We start from the raw sequence: 22,088 nt of genomic DNA, 5'->3' as shown, positions 1-22,088 counted from the left end.
TTTTAAAACCCTGCATAATAGTATAAGGATCAAACTCTTGAAAATTCTAGGATCATAATTGAAAACTCTGACTTAAAGAAAAGAAATGATCACCTAGAAGCTGTGTTGGTTTTCATTCTAGAAACTCAAAAAAAAGGTGATGTTGTCTATGTTAAAATAAATTGTTAGAAAAGCATGTTTACTTAGAAAAGAAATTATCTAAGGAAAGAAAAATAATCAAACTCTGGACTAATTCAGGAAAATTAACTCAGAAAATTATAAAAAGTGGATGTTGGGGATCAGGATTAGTTATGCAGAAAAAACCAAAAATAATGAGCTAAAAGAAAAAAACTGAGAAAAGTAAAGTATTAAATGCTAAAAAAAATGTCAAAAGGAACAAGTCCTAGTTAACACCTGTTAAGATAAACTTAAGTATTGATGGTCACAAACCAGTAAATGAGATAGGTTCAACATCAGCATCTAAGTCAAACTTAAAAACTGGTAATATTGAACATGTGAAGGCGAAGTCAGTAAATATTGGTTTAATGACTTAGAAATGTCATAAGTATAAGCTGAAAGAAATTAAAATTAAGAACAAGGAAAAATAGCCTAGGAAAAATAGAAATGAAAAAGTAGGTGTTAATAAGGAGAACAAGTATAAATCCATTCCTAATGCACCTAGAAAGGCCTGTTTAAACTATGGTAGTACTAATCATCTTGTTGTTGCTTGCAGGAAGAATAAAGGGATAAATATTCTTCCTCCTATATCAGAGTTTAGGAACAGAACAATTACATATAAGCCACAAAATCCTTATTTTCATTGTGGCAATACTTGGCATCCTATTTACATATGTAAAGAGTATCACAGTTTGTATTATAATTATTATGAACAAAAACCCTCTTTGAATAAAACAAAAGTTATTTCGACATGTGTATCTCCTGATATTAAAAATGTTAGCATGAACTCTAATATAAAGACTTACGCTGTAAATGTTAGCAAACTTAATAAGACCAAAGGATCCAAGCAAGTCTGGTTTCTTCAAAATTCAAGCTAATGGCTTATCTGATTGCAGGGTAACAAGAAAAATTCTTTAGTCTTAGATACTAGATGCTCAGGACATATGACTGGAAATAAACCCATGCAATCAGAGTTTAAGGAGATGGTTGACCCTGGTGTTTATTATGGAGATGAAAACTTAGGAAAAACTTTGGGATATGGCAATATCAAATTTAGGAATGTCATCATTGAAAATGTAGCTCTCGTTGCAGAACTTAAGCATAATCTGATCAGTGTGAGTCAAATTCGTGATAAAGGTTATCATGTGGATTTTTATGAAGAACATTATGAAATTGTTAACAACTCAGATTGCAATGTTGCAATGACTGATTATAGACATGGTAACTTATATGAAGCCAGGGTTTCCACAAACACTGATGGCTCTGTAATTTGTCTATTAAGTAAAGCAACTATGGAAGAAAGTTCAAACTAGCATAGAAGACTTTCTCATTTAAATTTCAACAATATAAATGAACTTGTGAAGAAAGATCTTATAAGAGGATTGTCCGATGTACTCTTTACTCCTGATGGCCTATGTGATTCATGCCAGAAAGTGAAGCTAAAAAAAATATCTTTCAAGAGTAAGACTGAATCTTCAATTCTTGAACCATTTCACTTATTACACATTGATCTTTTTGATCCAGTTAATAATATGTCAATAGCCAAGAAGAGATATGCACTGGTCATTTTGAATGAGTACATCAGATACACATGGGTATACTCTCTACATACTAAGGATAAGACACCATCCGTTCTTCTTGATCATGCGAGGCAACTGGAAAAGGGATCATCACACAAAGTAAAGATCATCAGAAGTGATAATGGAACTGAATTCAAGAACATCATTAGGTAGAATTCTATAAATATAAGGGGATCAAACAGGAATTTTCTGCCCCTAGAACTCCACAGCAAAATGGAGTTGTTGAAAGAAAACAGAACTCTTATAGAAGCTGCAAGAACCATGATTGAGAAAGCAAAATTTCCAACTTTTTTTTGGGATGAGGTTGTGCAAACTGCATGCTTCACATAAAATGCAACTCTGATAAACAAGTATGGGAAAATATCATTTGAGATGGTAAAAGGAAAGAAGCCAAACTTGAAGTGCTTCACTTTTTTGGTAGTAAATGTTTTTTCTCAAGACTCGTCCTAAACAGCTTACAAAGTTTGATCTAAAACCCGATGAAGGAATTTTTGTTGGATATCCACTGTCAACAAAGGCCTTCAGAGTTTATAATCTGAGAACAAGAGTGATGATGGAATTTATTCATGTTTGATGATAAGAAGATTACAGGACTAGAAGATGTAGATGATCATGAAATGCTGAGATTTGAAAATGAAGTATCATATGATGAATATCTAAATCCTGATAAACTGATAAATTCTGATACTGCAAATCCTGAAATCACATTAAACTCTAATGAACCACTTGGCGGTGGTGATAACTCAAATATTAAAACACATGTGAGGGGGAGCAACATGATTCACATCAAGAGTCAAGTTCAAGTGATTTAAATCAAGATGCATCAGGAAATACTTTATCAGACTCTGATTCCTCAAATACTGATTAAGTAAATACTGATAATTCTGGAAACATTAATTCAGGGGGAACATTAGGAAATAATGATGGTGCACATCAAAGTGGAAATAAAGAATTCATAGATCAAGGGGGAGGATCTTCTTTAAAGAATCAACTTCCTTCTGCAAAAAATGGACTAAGTCACTTACTACTGACTTAATCATTGAAAATCCCGATAGTGGTGTAAAGACCAGAAAATCTACTCAGAATAAATATCTCTACCATTATTTTCTATCTCCAATTGAACCAAAGAAAGTGAATGAAGATCTTCAAGATGTTTACTGGATCATAACAATGCAAGAGGAGCTCAATAAATTTGAAAAAAATAAAGTCTGGACTTTAATACCAAGGCCAAAGGACAATCAGTAGTTGATACTAAATATGTGTTCAGAAACAAAACTGACAATGACTGCATTATTACAATAAATAAAGCAAGATTGGTTGTAAAGGGATATTCTCAGCAAGAAGGTATTGACTATGATGAGACTTTTACTACTGTTGCAAGACTTGAGGCTATCATAATTTTTATGGCCTATGCAGCTCACATGAAATTCAAGGTGTTCCAAATGGATGTATAGAGTGCATTTCTTAATTGTGAACTTGATGAGGAAGTTTATGTTGAACAGCCTCCAGGGTTTATTGATCCAAAGTATCCAAATCATGTCTACAAGTTGGATAAAGTACTCTATGGACTAAAGCAAGGTCCAATAGCCTGGTGTGAAACACTTGTACAATTTTTACTGGAAAGTGGGTTAAAAAGAGGTACCATTAATAAAAATTTATTTTATAAGAATCATGATGAGGACATGTTTTTAGTTCAGATATATGTTGATGATATCATCTTTGGCTCTACTAATGATAAACTCTGTTAGAGGTTTTCCAAGTTAGTGCAGTCCAGATATCATATGAGTATAATGGGAGAATTAAGTTATTTTCTAGGATTACAAGTCAAGTAGAATGAAGAAGGAATCTCCATTAATCAAGCTAAATATACCAGAAATTTGCTAAAAAGGTTTAGAATGCAAGATTGTTCAATTACTACAACTCTCATGGTCACTGCAACCAAGTTATATTTAAATACTGGTTCATCATTATATATAAGTAAGTATAGAGGTCTCATTGGACCACTCTTATATTTGATTGCTGGTAGGATTGATATCATGTGTACTACATGTTTGTGTATAAGGTTCCAAGCTGATCCTAGGGAACCACATCTATTAGATGTGAAAAGAATTTTCAAATATCTCAAAGGAACCATGAGTCTTGGTGTGTGGTATCCTAGGGATTCAGACTTTAAGCTAATTGCATATTCAAATGCTGATTTTTCAGGATGCAAAATAGACAGAAAAAACACTTCAGGAAGCTGTCAATTTCTTGGTGGCAGATTAGTTTCTTGGTTTAGCAAGAAACAAAAGTCGATTTCCACTTCAACTGCAGAAGCTGAGTACATTGTTGTAGGAAGTTGTTGTGCACAGATTTTTTGGATGAGGAATCAATTACTAGATTATAGGTTAGAGTATTCAAAAATTCCTATATATTGTGATAATCAAAGTGATATTACAATGACAGGAAATCCAGTACAACACTGAATGACAAAGCACATCAACATTAAGTACCATTTCATAAGGTAACATGTGATGGAATGTACGATGGAATTGCACTTTGTGCCCACAGATCAATAATTAGCATATATCTTCACCAAACCACTTTGTAAAGATACCTTTACAAGACTGGTGAATGAGTTGGGAATGATCTCAGGATATTTCTCAAATACCGATGAATAAAAATTATTTTCTGTAACAGGCATATGTGATTAGAGTTTGGTATCTATTTCTAAGTATTAATATTTCTTAAATTTTGATGACTTTATTAAACATTGAAGCCATTTATTCATGCTATTTGTTTTATGAAAGTTATATAGAGTGTTAAATTCTGATAGTTTACTCTCTACATTAGTTATATGAATAAACACCGATAATGTGATAAAATAATGATATGAGTCAAATATATGTTGACTGCTAAACTTTGATAATTTTTGAATTTATTCAGAAAATATCTAAGTCATTATTTTTATTTGAATTAGTGATTGTAATTTAGTGGGTAATATTATGTAATGATTACTTTTGTATGGTTGGTGGCGTGTAAACATAAAAACATTTTAGTAATTATAGCAAATTACTTTGTGTAACCATGCACATCTTTATTGCTCCTTATTATCTGTTCCATGATTATTTGCTGAACAATAGAACTATGACGTGTGTCCCACTAAGTCGAACCATTTGTAAGTAAAAGAGTTCAGAGTTACACAAAATTAATTTTTTATTTTAAAGTTATCACTTTATCTTTTTCACCAAACTCTTTCTACCCACTTACTTCTTCTTCTTTCTTGATTAAACTCTGATACCTTAATCAGTTTTTAAGCTTGTTCTCAAACAGTTCAAGGTGACTTCTCTAGTTGCAACTAAAGCATTCACGTATAATGGTGTTAAGTTTGTACTATGCAGCTATTCTGGACAAGACTAGTGTTCATCCTGATTACCACATCTTTCAGGATTTGTTGGCAGTCAGTGAAGTCGGGATGCTTTAATTAACCCTATTGTTATTTATGGTAATAATGTTCTTGCTATCTGGAGAGCAGGATTTTAAAATGATGGTGGTGAGAGTGGTTGAACTTCAAGTATTGTTTTTTAGTACAACAATCAAGAAAATGCCATCACTCTACAGATTGTAAGGGAAGCTCTTCGTATACCCCCTCATATAAGATACACTACTTTTATTGGAGACTGTGATATAAGGAGATTTTTGACCCACATTGGGTATGATAAAGAGATGAATAGTCTGGGACAACTCAAGAGGCCTGGATTTTGAAGAGAATGGAGCTTTTTTTTCGATTGCATTATAAGGGCATTCAACAATAAAAGTTTAAACTTTGATGCTCTACCAATTATGTCTCAACAAATTGGGTATTCTCTGATTCACTCTACTAATTATAATTTTGGTAAAGTAATTTTATGCTTTATTGGAGATAGGTTAAAAGCTGAGAGCAATTTAGTTTACTATGCTGGGTTTTTCAGCTTATATTTAATCACTTATGCCCCAATATCCCCATTCCCACTGCTTAAATTATATCAGTGTTTAAGCTGACCAATAGAGCATTTTCTGACTTGATTTCTAAGGATAAAGACAGGGATACTATTCTTGCTCTAAGGATTCCTGTTGAGGCCAGGAACTTGCTAATTGCAAGGATGTCTGAGACATATGCACAATAAAATATGCAAAGAGCTAAGCTACAGGTAATCACTGATGGGAACCCTTGTGTAGCTAACCCAAACTCTACACCCAAACAACACCTCAAACACAAGCCACCTCAGGTGTCTCTTAAAAGACATTTGTTGTAACGCCCCCAAATCCGGGGTCAGAAGATTTGATCGTCACTATGAAACCTCAATCGAAATCAACCTGTTTAATCAATAAATAAATGCCAGCGGAAGATATTTAGCATAAATGACCCCAAACTAATCCAAGATCTTTTAAGGTTACAGTTCTAGAAACAAGAATTCCAAATTCCATCAATAATTTTTTCACTTTCTTTTACATTTCTTTACAACAATTCTCAATCTCAAAACTTAACCCACTAGTATAACTTCGAAATGAAGTATACTAGGCCCAACTATAAAATAACAAAATTATAATATAATCTAATATAAATAACTTTACACAAAAGAACTTACACTAATTCGCAAACCCTGGACCAACCACCTTCCAAGAGCTTCTTCTTGCTTCCTCGAATTACGCGGCTAAACAGCAAGCTAATCCTCACTGGAGGTTAAATTTAAAAACAGGCAAGTATGAGCGAAAGAAATGCTCAGCAAGATCATTATGACATATATAGGGTCGTTTTGATATAAAACCGACATCTGCATTAGAGCAGAACATTTAAAATCATAATTGCTGAATCATAAAATTTTAGTTGAGGAATCCCAGAATTGATTCCTTAATTGTATTCAAAACCATTTTGATATTTTTGAGCGAAATGCTTCAGCAATACTTTGAATCTTGACGAGAATCAAACTCGTAAAACAGTGTTTACGGAAATATCGTAAACAACAATAACATGAAATAATGATTATAGAGTGGATCATAAACTCATTCAAAAAAGAACTCTTCAAATTAATACTAACTTTGCTGTCATATCAAATTAGATATCAATACGAACTTTGATGCTCACAACACCCATACTGAAGTCAACATCAATCATCTATACTAATACCACCTTTGATATTTAACAACAACGTAAGTATAAGCATAAATCAGAATCAGAATCAAAACTGTATTTTACCATTATTCCAAAACAGAAATAGTTGATAAATCATTTATTCTATGATTATCAAAACAATAAAGAAATTTAGATATCAATTTAGATTGGAACCAATAACATTTCATGTTGTTCCCGATGATCAGTCGCGAAACAACACCGGTATCCCGCAGCCATACCGTAAATATAGGTACTACCCATATCCCGAAGACATACGGTACCTATAGGGCGCCAGAAAAGGCATAACTAGCCTTGAAAGATATTACAGCTGGACCGATATCTCGATCGCCTACGCTATAACCAGTAACCAGTAACCATTCAAATCTTAAAACCCTTTTTTATTGACAAAGGAGCCGAATCCTTCGACATCCAAAATAAATTTTATTCCCCCACTCACTTGGGCAGGAATACTCGCAACAAAATCATCTTTCTCAAAATCCAAAACATTTATAAATCCGGTAATTTGATACGTAAAATCACTTAGCTATTCTGAACCTAGAATAGCAGATGAAAACTTGCATAAACAGAATTATTTAATTCAGCGATATGTTAAACATTTATCTATCTTGAACTGAATAGGGAAAGCAATACTTGCATGATAAGATTCAAAATAAATATCGCTTGAACAATAAGTGATGATAGGTATACTTGCCTTTGGGTTTTAACAGTTAGTCACACTCGCAAAGACGCATCTATTCTGACATTCTGCCTCAAAACATCACCGTCTTTATTCAATTAATCATTTGGTCTGCTGCTCATGCAGTGCTGCAACCCAAGATTCCATACTATTCAACTCTACTCTTCACCCATTCCATCAGGTCCTGATCGAATTGAGAGATCCGCATCTATAATTAAAATATAGAACTTTAATCGTCTAATCGATAATCACTTGACGAACTATGCGTCAAAAGCCTATCGTCTACCCATACGATAGCCCACACATAAATATAATAGACAATCACAGGACTCTTGATCCACATACACACATAATTCATATAACACGTAATCACATAACTCACGTATCACATAATTCATATAATACAGGATTCGGTACGTCTAAAACTGAAATTGGGTCAAAATATGATTTATCGATCAATAATCGACTTAAAATAACTTGTAAAACAAACGACCTTTCGAAACAAAAGGATTTGGGTCTCGAAAGTATTTTTATTGAAAGCGGAATATTTTCTGAGTCTATACGCGTTCGTTTCGTATTAAACGGACGAACGGTTTATTTATTATGAATTTTTGAATATTTTTCGGAATTAAAACGGGTCTCCGAATCATTTAATAATAAAATAATAGGGCTCGAACACCCGAAAATAATTTTATAAAAATTATCGAGCCTGGAAAATAATTTAAAATAATATTTTAAAGCTCGAAACTATTTTTCGGAATTTTTAAATCCAAATAAATAATTAAATCTAATTAAATAATCAATTAAAATTAACTAATAACTAATTAAATTAATTAATCAATTAATATTTAAATTAATTGACTAATTAAATAATTAATTATCAACTAAAATTAATTAATTAAATAATTTGGATTTATTTTTGAATTAAAATAAATTTTCAGAATTAAAATAATGAATTTCAAGATAAAAATGAATTTTCAGAAATTAAAATAGGATTTTTGAATTATTTGTAAAAAGAAAATTCGAAAACATATTTTCAGAAATTGAATTGGGAAATTTTGGATTGAAACCGGGTCTAATTCCGGGTCAGAAAACGGGTAAACGGGTCAGACGGAGAACATCAAGTACAAGCCGGAATTTTTCCCCAGAATCCGGTGAACCCGATTCCGTCCAAACTCCGACAAGGCCTTAAGGCTCTGATTGGGCTGAAAATAACTCGGTTTGATCATACTTTTAGTCTTAAATCAATTCTTACAACCCCATCAACTCAGGCAACGCAAAAACTAACACAAACAGTTTAGAGTTCATTGATTCCGGCCAAAGAACTCCATGAAAACCGGCGGTTCGAGCACAAGTCCGGCGAAGATCGAAATCGCTCAATTCTAAATAAAACACAGTGATTTATACATGGAAATGATGCTCTAATCACACCCAACACGTTTATGTAATCAAAAATAACCCAGGTTTAACAAAAATAAAAACCCCAAATTCGGGTATAAACCCTAAAATTACGAATTTAAAAATTACCAAACCTCAATTGATTTTGATGCTAAAATCAGATAGAACAGATTGAGAGCTTTACAACGGATATTCATACTTGTGATTTGGTGTTCAGTAACACCTTCAAAATTGACTTTGATTTTCAGAATTCTCCAAGAACACCAAGAACACATATTCAAATAATTTTCAGAAAATTAAACCTTAATTTCTATATGATAGTGAACCCTACTTTTGAAGTATAATATACCAAATAGTGGATCGTTCTGGATTGTTTTGGATCGTTAAATTAGTTGCTTAGCCGCTAAGTAACTATAAAAATGATACAATTCAATACCAGAATTGGATAATTATCAAAACCAGGCTTTTTATAAAACACCATATACGAAAATAATATAAAAATATCCCGTCTCTCGAGAATACGGTTTTTTTGTTGATTACCGAAATGATTGTCGTATCGAAAATTGTACGCCGGGACACGTACGGGTCAAACCGTAATCCGGATTGAAAAAGTCAAAATACGGAAAATGTCCGGAATCGCCAGATTAGGTTAGAAAGGAGTTTTCGGAAGAGTTTCGGGTTATAAAAACGCAAAAACGGTTGAGGTTGGACGATTCCCGGTTTTATAAAATAGTTTTGTAATTATTCAGAAAATAATTAATAATTCATAAATCATTATAAAATCATATAACACTCCAAAAATTACCAGAAAAATACCACAATTATCTATATTTTATTCTGGATATATAAAAATTCAAATATTCAAATAATGTCACATATAAACAACCAAACATCAATTCCACTTATCATATAATTCACCAAAATTCACATAAAAATCACATAATAATTCCAAATAATTATAATAATAATATCTGAATATATGGGATATTACATTTATTGTAAAATAAAGAAGGCAGCAAAGTCCGATGCCCCACAAGGATCAGGATTGAAGCCTCTCAGAAACCGCAGTCTAAATCTGTAGAGAAAGAGGGAGGAAAATAAGCACAAATTTCTCAATTCCTTAAGCCTTCCACCATACCAAAGAGAAAATTTATTGCTTCTGTCTCAGACTCTGATGAAGAGGACATAGCTCTTATATCATCCAAATTCAAAAATATAAAGTCTGATAAAATAGGAAATCGAGAATTTGCGCAATCGGCCTTAGTTATTCGACGGTGCCGAGTGGAGTTGTACTACATCAAAAGACAAGGAGTGATAGGGAAAAACAAATATTGATGCTTCTATCACAATTTCCAATTCACATGTCAAGCAAAAGAGAAAAATTAGAGAAGTCATTCATGAACTGGTGGACAGAATCATGAAAGAGATTCTAGAAAGAGGTACTACAGTCCCTTCCAAAAGAAGATTGAAGAAGAAAAGCCAACTATCAGCTAAAGACAAAATTGATGAATCTCTCTTTGGACCAAGCCCACAAGAAACTGAGTCTCAAAATGATACGACAGCTACTCAGGGTCCAATTCTACAAGAACCTTCAACTCAAAGGGTTAAGAAGACATAAAGGCTGGTTTTGGTACTGGTGAAGGTCTGTTTGCTGTTAAGTAGCATTTATGTCCACTTAAAATGCTTAGTAAAGGCTTGAATTAGTGTTTTGTACTCAAGTTGTTTGTGTTTTTGATGTGTTTTTGTAGTGTTTTGCATTTCAGGGCATATTCGAAAGAAGGAGTAAATCTTGCATGATTTATGCTTAGAAGAGTGTTAGGATGGAGCCTCGGCTGATGGCGTGAAAGAAACCAGCATTTCCAGTAAAAAAATAAGAAAAAAAATAGTTTTTCTAGAAGCTCAGGGTGGTCGCGCTACACTTGGGAGCGGCCACGCCATACTCAGAGCGGCCGCACGGGATTTCAGGGCGGTCGCGCTAGGTCGATTTTAAAGAATCCTGTTTCTAATAGAAGATTGTTCTACTGGACTTTTGATTGGATGAGCTGGTATTTAAAGAATTTTAAAAGACATTTTTCATAACGGAGAGCAAGAAGATAACAGCAAGAAGACCTAATAGCACAATTTCAACGAAGGAGAAGAAGAGCTTGTTTTTACTTGTGATTCTTTACATAAGTTTAATCTTGGATGCTTGTTTTCTTTGTTGCTTGAACCTAATACTCTTGTTAACGTACTTTGATATATTTATTCATTGATTTCAGACCTAGTTCATTTTAGTTTATTTACCTTGCTTTCATTGGAACCCATGGTGACGATGAGTTCGGTTATGAACTAATCGTTATCATGGGGTTCTAACGAATTTACTTATAGATTTTTATAGTTAATTGTTTTGATACCTAAGTGTGTGGTGATTATATGATATCCTGGTATTGGTTGTGCTTATTCATCTTATGTGCGACACGAACATATAAGATAGCGTGTTAATCTCTATTAAAGCGACAATGAATATAGAGATTTAGAACTTGCCATGCTAGCATAGGTTTATGTATAATTGTTATACATGATTCGTAGGTAATTTTAACCATCTTACTTGCCCAATGTTGTAATATCCGGGATATATCGTGTAATTATTTTTGCTATTATATAATTATTATTATGTGTGTTCAGTATCTATTCTGTGAGCTAATTGTTAAGTGTTATTTGTACTTGAATATTCAAGAATAATATTAATTGAGTATTTTAATTTTTATATGTCCAAAATAAAATATAGATAATTGTCATATCTTCCTAATTATTTTTATGTTGGTTTATGGATTTATAAGAATCATCTGAAATTTCTAAAATCTTTTTCCGGGTAATTAAAATCTATTTTATAAAAACGGGAACCAACCGACGTCAACCGTTGTTACGTTTTTGGAACCCGAAACTCTTTCGAGAACTCCTTCCTAACCTAATTGTAATATTCCGAGCATTTTCCATGTTTCGACATTTTCGATCCGGCGTACGGTTTGTCCTGCGCGGGTCCCGGCGCAACATTTTCGATATAATATTCGTTTCGGTAAATCAATAAAACCCGTATTTTCGATAAACGGGAGCTTTTTATTAAACTATCACAATTATCACTTCGTAATACGTGTAACCAGGCGCTGAGACCAAGACCGCTAGTACAAATTGTACTGATTTGGATAATTATCCCGAAAACCGATACCGTTTGGATCAGTTTTTACAAATAAACGTACCGTTTTATATCCGGAATGATCCAACGGGATACTAATTTTCCGTAATTATAAATAGCCTTTTACCGTAATTTATTTCATATCAAAATCATTTGCAGACAGATAATTATATAATTTTCAGAGAAAAACCCTAATTTCCTAAAACTGTTCTAAGAATCAAACAAGCATTTGGAGGTGTTATTGAATTCGGTTTGGAAAGCTCGAGTAACCAATCTGAAGGTCTTGAAGAGCTCTATCAGATTCTGTAATCCATACACCTGCAGAAATCAAGGTTATTTTTCTAAAAATTTATTTATTTTCGAATTTATTTTATTAAAAATATGAATTTTTGTTCGGATGATTGTTTGTATGATTTGATGATTGCATGTTGTAGAGCTTGTTTTCCTGATGATTTTCATATGTCATACGTCTTATTTGGAGTTCAATAACATGTTCAAATTTGAGTTTGATTTTCGAATTTTAAAATTAGGGTTTATAACCCGTATGAATGTTCTTAATTGAAATTTGGGGGTTTCTTATTCTGTATAGATTGATGTCGTGTTATAGTGGGTTGTGTTCTCTGTGAAATTTGCAATCTAGTCGTATAAGTTTCATGAACCAACGAGGTCTGTAGAGAAGGGAGTTGTGTTTTGAAGTTTTCCGATGTTCGCCGGAAACTGGAAAATTTCACGGCCAAATTCCGGCCAACTCAGGGATTGTTAGGTTGTTTTGATTGCATGGTTGTGTTCCTGGTAACCTGTAGATGTGATCTGGAGGTGTTGGTGGGGTGAGGACGCCGGGAACGTGTTCTCCGGCCATCCCCGACTTTTTTCGGCGACTGGACTGCAAAATTGCAGTTTGGTCCCTGCAGTTTTGAAAACGATGCAGTTTGGTCCCTGTAGTTTCCAGACTTTGCAAAAATTGGATTTCTGTTTTAAAAATGTTTAAAAATCATATTTTCTATTTATTTTATTATAAAAATTCGTTTTTAATTTCTGAAAATTCTAAAAATTATTATTTTAATTCTGAAAATTATTTTTAATTCACAAATAAATCTAAATTAATTAGTTAATTAATTTCAGTTAATTTCTAATTGATTAATTGGTCAATTAATTCGAAAATTAATTGATTAATCAATTTAATTAATTATTAATTGATTTTAATTAATTATTTAATTAGATTTAATTATTTAAAAATGATTTAAAAATTCTGAAAAATAGTTTCGAGCTTTAAAATATTATTCTAAATTGTTTCCAAGGCTCGATAATTATTCTAAAATTATTTCGGAGCCAGAATTGGCCAACTGAACCCTGTTTATTAACCCGAAATTGATCCAACGACCCGTTTTAAATCCGAAAAATGTTTTAAAAATCATTTTAAATGCCAGAAAGCCTATTTATGACCCGAGACTTCTTTATAAATAATATATCATTGATTACGTGATGTATTATGTGCTATATGTGACTTGTTAATTGACTATCGGTCTATATATTCGGTGTTTACTTGATTATTGCATAACTTTCAATCCGTTAATCGGATTTGGGTAAAACGAAGGGTAGATAGAAGTATGTGTTGAATAGAATTCCATGAGTAAATTATTGATAGATGCTTATGATATGTAAGCAGAAGAGGCAAGACGTAGGAAAGGGAAACAGTTAGTTGAGGAGTAAGACGATTGTGATTGGAAGCGAGTGCAGTGTAGTAAGCCAATATCAGGCAAGTATTCCGAACTTTCTCGAAATATTGTAATACGTGATAGTCTGGTTGATATTGCAAGTGCTCTGAAGCACTGAAACCTAAACTCTAATTCCAGTTATTGTTCTTGAGCCATAAACCTTATTCTTTCTAGACCATTGATTGTTGTATACCTAAACACAAATCTCAAGTATACGATATTACTCCAAAAATACATGTAAACAAAATCCCAAACACTGAACTGAATTACTTGTACATTCAATCATTGTATTCTATGCTTTGAAAGCCCAAATATTTGAAACCCTGAAATGTTGATTCCTTTGTTATCCAATTCTTTCATTACCCAGCATTCAAGCTTTAAAATTGCCTTATTGATCCTTACAAGGATTGAAACCCTTTTATTGTTAAATATTTATTGTTGTTAATGATTTTGGTTATTGTTTATTATTGCATATTCTGTTATTATGTTAGAATTGGATTGTTTTTATAAAATTGTGGACCAGATTCGTGGTCAGACCATATAATGGTCAAGTTAGGCCAATGTGTGCCTTGGATCCAGTAGTTAGAGCAATGATGTGTGCCTTGCTCGGGGTTAGTGCGTGACTGATCAGCAGCCTAACCTTGGTTTTTAAATTAAAAGTATAATATCCAATTCTAAATCATAATCCAATGTTCACTTGATATCATAATCATATTCACCTGATGATCATTATTCTCAGTTTTGTCATTGTGACTTGCTGAGCTAGTTAGCTCATTTGTGCGATGTTGTTTATATTCTTTCCAGTTAAAAAGGAACCAGTTGGTAGCAAGGATCCCAGTCCAGCGCGAGAGCTAGGGGTTCAGGTTGAGAAAGCTGAGCTAGTAGGCTTCTTTTGGGATAATTTAAGTTTGTAAAAGTTTGTAATAATGTTTAATACTCAGTTTGAGTTTGAAATAGTTGGGATTTGAACGGTTTATAATATATTAGTGTGTTTGGCTTGTGTGCATACTTTAACTTGTTGCGGTCCGTGGTGGTTGGTAAGTAGGGTCACTGCATATATTATTATTATCTTTATTATTGTTATAAGCAGGTTATAATTAAGGTGTGTGTGTGGACCCCAAACTTCTGACCCGGGTTTGGAGGGCGCCACAAATGTAATCACGATAGATAACTTGTGCATTAAACCTTTATGTTGTCAAATTCTATAGACATATAGGGTCTCAACATAATTGGTATCTATGCAGCTTCTATCTCTTTTGTGGATGCCTGGTAGTAGGGTATTCGTACAACGAAAGTTGGCATTTACTAGTTTCATGTTATATGATTAGTTGTCATCACCATTGCATGCTAAGGTTAAGAACAATGACTTTGAATGAAGTATATAATGAAGTTAGAATCCCATGTTCGTCTCATATAGTTATATCAACCTTTTAATCTCTTAGTTATTTGCATGTTAGTTAATATTTTAGTTAATCAACAACCTAAAGTGTTATTATCTAAGCATTGAACGATAGCCATATCGTTGTTGCATAAGTGCATAAATTGAAGTTAACCTAAACCAGTTCTGTGGGAATGAATCTGATTTATATCCTTTACTACTTGCGAACGCATATACTTGCGTGTAATTTTAGCGCGTGTTTTCGTCCTAACAAGTTTTTAGCGCCACTGCCGGGGACTCGATGTTAATTTTAGTTTATGTGCTTGACATCAGTGGTTGTTAAAGTTCACTGACTCGGATATTTTACTTACTTGTTTGCTTGTTTGTCTTTCAGGTACTCTAAAGAGCATTTATGATAACGCGTTCTCGATCTCGCAAGAGAACACTAGATAAAGCAGAGGAAGAAGTCAAAGTTGTTGAAGAGGTTTTTGAAGAAGTTGAGAAAGTTGAAGAAGAAGCTATTATTGCATTGGGAGAACCAGTAGCGAATCCGAAAGCTTTCATGGATTATTCTCAGCCAAAGATCAATGATATTCAGTCTAGCATTATTAGACCAGCCATCGAGGCTAATACTTTTGAAATCAAATCTAGCACGATTCAGATGGTACAGAACTCAGTCCAGTTTGGGGGTCCTCCAACGGAAGATCCCAACATGCACATCAGAGATTTCATCGAGATCTGCGACACGTTCAAATTCAACAATATTTTTGAAGATGCTATAAAGCTGAGGCTTTTCCCATTCTCTCTGAAGGATAAAGCTAAGTGTTGGTTGCATTCTCTACCACCAAGCTCTGTTATAACTTGGGAAGATCTTGCTCAGAAATTTCTTACTAAATTCTTGCATATGGCAAAGACAGCTGCAATCAGGAATGCTCTTACTCAATTTGCGCATCAATCTGGAGAGTCTTTGTGTGAAGCTTGGGAGCTCTATAAGGAGATGCTTCGAAAGTATCCTCATCATGGGATGCCTGACTGGATGATTATCAAATGCTTTTATAATGGTTTGGGAGCACAGTCTAGACCCATGCTTGATGCAGCATCAGGTGGAGCCTTATAGGCTAAATGCTATGATGAAGCTTATGAGTTGATTGAACTGGTGGCTGCTAATGAATACCATATCCTAACTCAGAAACTACCTCAAGGTAAGGTAGCAAGAAACCTAGAGGTGGATACAGCTACTGCTATAGCTTCTCGACTTAAAGCTTTGATGATGAAGGTGGATTCTTTGGCAAGTATCAGAGAGCTTTGTGCTGGTGCACATGAGACGGAGCAGTGTGCTATATCTAGTGAATCAGTTCAGTTCGTGAGCAACTTTCAGAGGTCGCGGCAACCAGTTCCAGCCACTTATCATCCCAACAACCGGAATCATCCTAACTTCAGATGGAGCAACAATCAGAATGTGGTGCAACAGCCTTATCAACAGTATGCAGCAAAACAATATAACCCTCCTGGTTTTCAACAAGCGCAATATGCACCAAGACAATAACTCCAACTTCAGCAACTTCCACAAGGAAGTACAAGTCAATCTAATGAAAAATCTGAATTGGAGGAGTTTAGGCTCATGTGCAAGAGCCAAGCGGTTTCTATCAAGACTCTGGAGAATCAAATTGGGCAGATTGCCAATGCTGTGTTGAATCGATAACCTGGTACACTCTCTAGTGACACAGAAGTTCCAGGAAAGAGGGAAGCTAAGGAGCAGGTTAAGGTAATTACATTGAGGTCTGGGAAGGTTGCAAGCCCCGAAAAATCTCAAGTTTCAGAAGATGAAGTTGTGGCTGAAGAAGATGTGTAGAAGGAAGCAGAAGTGGAACCAAGGAAGAAAACTGTGGAACACACTCCTCCTGAGGGTAATACAGTGGAAAAACAGGTTTATCCTTCATCTTCTTTTCTTAAGAGGCTGCAGAAGCAGAATTTGGATAAGTAATTTGCTAAGTTTCTGGAGGTGTTCAAGAAAAACTTCATATCAACATACCTTTTGCTAAAACTCTTGAACAAATGCCAAGCTATGTGAAGTTTATGAAAGGTTTTATCTCTCGAAAAGTAAGGCTCGATGACTTAGAGACCGTTGCTCTTACGGAGAAATGCAGTGTTGTGCTGCAACAGAAGTTACCTCCGAAGCTTAAAGATCCTGGAAGCTTCACTATTCCTTGCACTATTGGAAACTTATCGTGCGATAAGTGTTTATGTGATTTGGGAGCTAGCATCAATCGGATGCCTTTGTCCATCTTCAATAAGTTGGGTTTACCTGCTCCAAAGCCTACATATATGTCCTTCTAGTTGGCCGATCGTTTTATTACATATCTATGAGGCATTGTGGAGGATGTCTTGGTCAAGGTGGACAAACTCATCTTTCCTGCTGACTTTGTAATTCTTGATTTTGAGGAGGATAAAAAGATTCCCGTAATCTTGGGAAGACCATTCTTGGCTACCGGTCGAACCTTGATTGATGTGCAGAAGGGTGAGCTCACTATGCAAGTACTGGATCAGGATGTGACCTTTAATGTTTTCAATTCCATGAAATTCCCTACTGATAAATAGGATTGCTTAAAAGTGGAATTGCTCGATTCTGTGGTTACTTCAGAACTTGATCAAATGCAAAGGTCTGATGCCTTAGAGAAAGCTTTGATGGGGAATTCAGATAGTGTAGATGATGAAGGTGATGAGTAGTTGCAGTATTTGAATGCTTCTCCTTAGAAGCGAAGGCTAGATATGCCTTTTGAATCTCTTGGATTGGAAGAGATGAAAAATTCTCTAAAGCGTCTCAATCCATCTATTGAGGAAGCTCCTACACTCGAGCTTAAACATTTTCCTAAACACTTGAGGTATGCATTTTTAGGTGATGCATCTACTTTGCCTGTTATTATTGCATCTGACCTTTTAGGTAGTGATGAGGAAAAGCTCTTGAGAATTATGAGAGAGTTCAAGTCGAAAATTGGATAGACTATAGCAGATATTAAGGGAATTAACCCTTCTTATTACATACATAAAATTTTGCTAGAGGAAGGAAGCAAGCCGACTGTTGAGAAACAGAGAAGACTAAATCTGATCATGAAAGAGGTTGTGAAGAAGGAAATTCTCAAGTGGCTAGATGCAGGGATCATTTATCCTATTTCTGACAGTTCTTGGGTGACCCCAGTTCAGTGTGTGCCGAAGAAATGGGGCATCACTGTGGTTGCTAATAAAAAAAATGAGCTCATTCCTACTTGAACAGTCACGGGGTGGAGAGTTTGCATGGATTACAGGAAGCTGAACAAGGCCACGAGGAAGGATCACTTCCTTCTTCCTTTTATTGATCATATGTTTGCTAGGTTGGCTGGGCATGAATACTATTGTCTTCTGGATGGCTATTCGGGTTATAATCAAATTTGCATCGCTCCAGAAGATCAGGAAAAGACTACCTTCACGTGTTTGTTTGGTACTTTTGCCTTCAGAAGAGTTTCTTTTGGGTGATGTGGTGCACCTGCCACATTTCAGAGATACATGATGGCCATCTTCTCTGACGTGATTGGTCAGAATGTGGAGGTGTTCATGTATGATTTTTCTGTGCTCGGGGATTCTTTTGACGAGTGCTTGCAAAATCTTGGTGCAGTTCTTAAAAGGTGTGTTGAGACCAATCTGGTTCTCAACTGGGAGAGATGTCACCTTATAGTGCAACAGGGCATCTGTAATAACCCCAAATTTTGGAATTTTTGAAACCCTGATGAATAGTAACTTTTATTGATTGAGTAAAATTATTAGACCACACTATGTAGGAGCACTGTTATGTAAATTTTGAGATCATATTAGTATTCTATAAAGTATATAAGTGTATGTAAAGATCGTCAGAATTTGAATTCGGACACTCTGATTTTTCTCGAAAATCCACCAGATACCGAAAGAATTGAGTATAAGGTAACATAATTAAAAGGATTTAAATTCAAGGATTATAAGAGAGGATAATTTAAGGAATATAAAATATTAAGAAAGGTTTAGGGAAGCCCAAGTAATAAGATCATGGATATGATCCCTCAAATGATTAACGAGAATGAGAGTTAAGCGAAATGTAAAACAAATAAACGACCAAGGGGAAAGCACGTACAAGTAGCATGGGAAGGAAGCTTCCAAGAGAAGCTAAAACATGTGGTTGTAAGTAAATACACCCTCACACCATGAGATTGTGACACGTGGTAAAGGAATGATGCAAGCAATGACATAAGCAAGTGATGTCATCAATTTATCAAGATATTTGTTCAAGAATTATCCTCCACCAAGCATTTCTTTCTCATTTCCCAAGGCAAACCAAGCAAGAAAAATCTCTCCCCCATTTTCTTCTTCTTCCATTCGACCTTTTCATAAAAATGGTGAAATAGATTTTCAAAACTCAAGCTCTAGGCCATGGAAAATTATAAGGTTTGTTTCTTTCGATCCTATATTTCATAACTTAGTTATGCTATAAGTTTGAATCCAAGATTCCAAGGATTCCTTATTTAAACAATTCCTCAAAGTTCTTGATGAATAGTGTTTTCAAGAACTAACATTTTATTTTCTTATATTTTCTTTAAGATCCAAGCTTGGTAGAGATAGTTAGAGGTTCCTAGAGGTTTGTTAGTAATTCTCCGCTCTCCAAGGAAGGTATAAACTCTTGAACCCTTAATTTTAAATTTGGTTTGTTTGGATGATAATGGTGATTAGGATTTTGGGTTATTTGTGGTTGATGTTTGGATTGTTAATAATATGTTAATGATTGTTAATGGATGAGAGATTAAGCATGATTTTGAACTGTAATAATCCCAAAATTTTTTGACTTTTTGTAACCCTTATGAATAGTGATTTTGCTGATTATGCTGAATAAGAAAACTTTTCATGTCACACTATGTAGGGGTTCTTTTATTGATATTCTGAGATCTTATTAGTACTCTATATGGTATATAAGTGTATGTAAAGATCGTCAAAATCCAAATTCAAACACTTTGATTTTTTTCCCGAAAACCCAACAGATACAGAAATAATTGAGTATAAGGTAACATGATTAAAAGGATTTAAATTCAAAGATTATAAGAGAGGATCATAAAAGGAATATAAAATATTGAGAAAGGTTTAGGGGAACCCAAGTAATAAGATCCCGGATATGATCCCTCAAACGATAAACGAGAATGAAAGTTAAGCGAACCGTATAACAGATAAACGGTCATTAGCCAAGTAATTAGAGGTTAATCAAAGAGGTTAGTGGATGATGATGTCATCACACCACAAGGAGAAGACATGTGGCAATTGGATGACATTGGAAGGATGACATAAGCATGACAAATGGAGGGATTGGTTGGTTGAATAAGAGCCATTCATTTGTTACCATGGTAAAAAGTTAATTAACAAACAAAACAATAGCAACCAAGCCAAAACAAATCATAACACCAAAAAAAACACAAATCAGTCCCATTTCCAAGCAAGAAGATCTCGGCTTCTTCACTTTTTCAAAGACAAGAAAATCAAAATCCAAGATCCAAGCATTGTTAAATTGTAAGGTAATTATCCAAGGTTCCTTATACATAGATATAGCTATCCTATGAATCTAAGCTTCCATTTCCTTCACAATCTCTTCCAATAATTCATGGAAGAAGAGGGTGAATAGTGTTTTCAAGATCTTGAAATTTTTGATCTTGTGTTTTTGTTTAGATATAGCTTTTGTAAGGATTTTCAAGGGTTGTTTCAAGCTCCATAGTTACTTCTACTCACCAAGGAAGGTATAATCTCATAACCTAGCCTTACTTTTGAATGTTTAGAGCTTTTTATATTTGGTATAGTCATGAGAAGCATGATTCATGTATATTTAGAGTTTGGTTGGATTTGTAATGAGTTTGAGTTGTAAATCTTGGATTGTTGGTTAATGAACTTAAGTATAGCTTTTAGTTCATGTTTAGGGGTAGTATAAATTGAAAAATCTTGAGATGTTGGGACTGTTGTAATGAAGTATGGATGGAGTTTGGTTGTGATGTTGATTGTGGGTTGATTTGTGGATTGATTGGAGTAGTTTAAAATTTGGTAATCGCGTAAACATAGCTGTCGTAATGCCCGATTTACCTTAGACTGTTTTTGTTCTTAACTTCAGGACCCGTGAACTCATTGTAAGATTCTGACCATTGCCATGTTTAGATAGTTCATGTTATGAGCTTCGTTTTAATATGTGGTTCACTTGAATCCGATGTACAGTTTAGGAGAAACGACCGTTTTAAGTAACGGCGTTTCGTGAACGAACCATTACCCCTCACCTTACTTCGAAACCTTGTTTAAGTCCCTTAAATGACTAATTGGAGTATGAAACAATTATGTAAAGTGGATTAGGAAGTTGGTATGGTACTCGCGAAAGAATCGCCTTAAAATTCTTAATGGTTAATTTATTAAAAATGGTGGAGCCGAGGGTACTCGAACGACTTATGTGATTTGTTAAGCGTAGAAGTGACCATAAGCGAACATTAAGGTTCAGTTGGTTAAAGTTTAGTTTCTTAAGCGACCGGGGTTTTCCGACTTATGTTGTTGTTCATAGGTTATCCGACCCACTCTAAGCTTAATTCTATCCGGGAACACTCAGGCAAGTTTTCTACCCGTTATACTGTTGTTGTGATGTAAATATATGTATATGCATTATCTTGTGATAAGTGCATGATTGTTATTAGCAAATTTTGTGATATATTGGAGCATGCTGATATGGTATATATGCATGTCTGTTTCGTAATCTTGATATCTAATTGTTGATTCAAATGCTTATAAGTTGCATAATACCTATGCTAGAGATAAGCAGTAGCTGCGTATACCCTTAGTATAGGG

General features: G+C 34.3%; 1 non-coding gene across 1 annotated transcript; it reads right to left on the bottom strand.

Moving 5' to 3' along the window:
• Positions 1 to 16,146: 16,146 nt before the first annotated feature.
• LOC141715360 (small nucleolar RNA R71) lies at positions 16,147 to 16,253 on the bottom strand. Its single transcript, XR_012572126.1, has one exon. It is a non-coding gene; the product is annotated as a small nucleolar RNA R71 (small nucleolar RNA).
• Positions 16,254 to 22,088: the final 5,835 nt, after the last annotated feature.

Source organism: Apium graveolens, chromosome 3, assembly GCF_009905375.1.
Source record: "Apium graveolens cultivar Ventura chromosome 3, ASM990537v1, whole genome shotgun sequence".
Taxonomy (NCBI): domain Eukaryota; kingdom Viridiplantae; phylum Streptophyta; class Magnoliopsida; order Apiales; family Apiaceae; genus Apium; species Apium graveolens.
The sequence above is the reverse complement of the archived record's forward strand: the minus strand, read 5'-3'. Positions and strand labels throughout refer to the sequence as shown.